The 3,092-nt window shown below is 27.9% G+C and overlaps 1 long non-coding RNA gene across 1 annotated transcript; it reads left to right on the top strand.

Annotated features, from left to right (window-relative positions):
* The first annotated feature begins 403 nt into the window (after nt 1-403).
* LOC145090740 (uncharacterized) lies at nt 404-827 on the top strand. The gene is made up of 3 exons (XR_013701740.1): nt 404-499; nt 578-629; nt 725-827. It is a non-coding gene; the product is annotated as an uncharacterized LOC145090740 (long non-coding RNA).
* The last annotated feature ends 2,265 nt before the right edge of the window (nt 828-3,092 follow it).

Raw genomic sequence — 3,092 nt, 5'->3', positions numbered from 1 at the left:
CAAAGAAGGAGTTTTACTCATTATATGGTCGCTGTTTTGAGATCAAAGAGAACAAGTTATTAACTTTACTCTTTTTATTATTATTGTAAAGCTTATATTTATCTTTGTTTAAATTTGGATTTTTTTTAAACAACTTCAGGTATGTTTACAAAGTTTGTCCCTTTTAGGATGTCAGTCAACTGGAGGGTCATACCACAACTACTTTAGGGTATGTGTTTTTTTATTTTTTTTATTTATTGATTTTCACTGAAACTTGTGTATTAAATTTCTCAAATGTTTTGATGAGTCATACAGAGTCATGCTCTTCTCAAATGGTGACAAATGCTGAAATGGACCTCAAAGAAGCTTACCTTGACCTACCTCAATATTTTAATATTTTTTAATTAATTACAAAATTAAAAAATTGCCCCTTTCAACATATCATATTTTCTCAACAGGTGAGATTAACATGTGGATCAAAAGTTGAAGTTACTGATATAGATGAACCTACCCGTTGCGAGTAAGCCCCCCTCCCCCCCCAAATTTATTTGTTTTATTATTTTTATTGTGGAATTGTGAATAAAATATTTATTTGCAGATACTCGCCATTATTAACTGCTCCAACCCTTTGCCAAGAAGGAAGACTCAAGGTACACATGTCTCTCATCATTTTATTTGTGAAAAGACAAAATGCCCTTCTCATTGTAAAAGAATAACCCGAGAAAGATTGTATGGAATGTTTCAGGAGCTACAAGATAAACTAGAAGTAGTGAAAATGAAACAACCACAAGGTCACGATGAGCGTTAAGTATTTTTCATACCATTTATTGTGGAAAAAGCAAAAAAAATGATCGATTTGTCCTTTTATTCCATATTTGGGATGAACTTGTTGAAAAGGATCAATACAACACTTCCATGAGATACATGGAGTGAGGCTTATAACTTATAAGAATATAGTTGCTTTTTTCGAGGGGACTAGAATTGGTAAAAAACTAGAGCATTGCTGCTATAGTAAGTTGTACCTCCTGCATTGGAAGTTGAACCTTTCCATGAACTGTATTAGATAATCTTGAGAGGTAGATACATATATGTTGGGTGACTGTGAATCTATTCTTTTGCAAAAAAAAAATTCTCCTTAAAATGGTGCATTACATAATTTTCTGTTGTGGTTCTTAATCTTTTGATGCAAGAAATATCAATATACTTATATTTTTTATTTCTCTATTATAGCATTTTACTTTCATATCTCCATATTACAACATTGTATATTAGAAAAACTATCTGTTTATGGGAATGTCATCCTTATACTAATCAATTTTTGTTGCCATGATTGAGTAGAATTTCAAACTACAATGTGCTAACAAGATTTGTTTTGTAAGTATTTTTTTAAAAACATTTACTCAATAAGAAAGAAATTAAAAGGTATAATGTTGTAATAGAAAGAAATGAAAGTTGGATGTTATAATAAATAAATAAATGAAATGGACCATGTGTAATGTGAAATGGTAAAAAATATATCGTTTTGCCATTTTTGTAGTGGGCCTTCTGTAAAGGGTAGGCACTTGGAAACATATGAAATGGGCCATGTGTAATGAGCTCGTACGAAATGGTTGGCCCATGTGAAATGGATTGCTTGCGAAATCATCAAACAAAGTTTTATCTAACCAAACTTGTGTATTTATGTATTACCACTTAATATTGATATTAAATATGTGGGTTGCATCCGACCCCTGCAACGCAGGGGTTCCCCACCTAGTTCAATATTAAAGTCAATGAAAACAAAATACCAAGGAATCAACATTGACAAATAATCCTTTCTCTAAGGATCCATCTTATACATCTATGCCTAGAAATCCATCACAAATTTCTCCAAAGATAATGGCAATCAAGTAAGTTGAAACCATAGAGCCTGCTTATCCCTCGACCAATTGTAAGCCTCGTTAACTCAAACAACATTAGATTTCCAATACAAATGTTTGTTTTTATAGAATCAGAACGAAAAAAACCTTAAACTAACAATAAAACCATGACCTAAACGTAACGAGTTCAAAATTCCAACATACTAATCAAACTGGTAGGAGTATATATATATATATATATATATATATATATATATATATATATATATATATATATATATATATATATAGGGGAGAGTTCAATTGAGAAAAAAAAAAGATTGAGAATGAGGGAATCATTCCCCGCCAATCATTTATTTTTGCCACAAAATCCTCCATTGTACCGGCGAAAATGGGAAACGAATGCATATGTGTTTTCCAACATAACATATTTCCTTAAACTATGCTAATCATTACCTTAATATATACAAAAACATAGTTTTTTTCGTTTTTTTTTTAATTTTTATAAACTATTTTTATCAAAAAATGATTTTAAATATACCAAAATTCATGATTTTTTATTCTCTACAAATAGACATTTATATTGATATAGTTTTAAGATAAAATAAAATTTTTTTTTTTTTTTATATTTTCAGCTATCATTATTCATAAGTGAATAAAAATGAATCAAGTTTTTAGTACAGTACATTCGTTATTCAGTTATTAATAAAAACTATGATTAATTTTTTTACAATTTAAGTATCATTCATATATGAATATAGCATATAATAAACATAGTATATTCATATTTAAATATTAGACGATGCATTCACTTATGAATATTACATAATATATTCACTTGTGAATATTAGATGGTATATTCACTTATGAATATTAGATAATATTTTCATATCTGAATATTACATAGTATTACATGATATATCACATGTGAATATTACATAGTATATTCATTTGTGAATATTAGATGATATATTCACTTATGAATATTACACAGTATATTCACATATGAATATTACAAGGTATTTTCACAAATATATATAATTTTTATATGTTATTCACATATGAATAACATACAGACTTGCATATTTGTTTTTTTGTTTTAATAATCATATACTGAGAAAACATATTCATATATGAATATAACGTGGTAATTTAGTTCATGCATTTCATCAAACAGTTGGAGTGCATACAATTTAACTTTTTTTAAAAATGTTAAAAACATGATATTTTGACCATTTAAATCTTACAAAAGAG

The sequence above is a fragment of the Lactuca serriola genome, chromosome 2 (genome assembly GCF_051521515.1).
Source record: "Lactuca serriola cultivar US96UC23 chromosome 2, Lser_US96UC23_V15, whole genome shotgun sequence".
Taxonomy (NCBI): Eukaryota; Viridiplantae; Streptophyta; class Magnoliopsida; order Asterales; family Asteraceae; genus Lactuca; species Lactuca serriola.
This window is presented reverse-complemented; position numbering and strand designations above follow the sequence as displayed.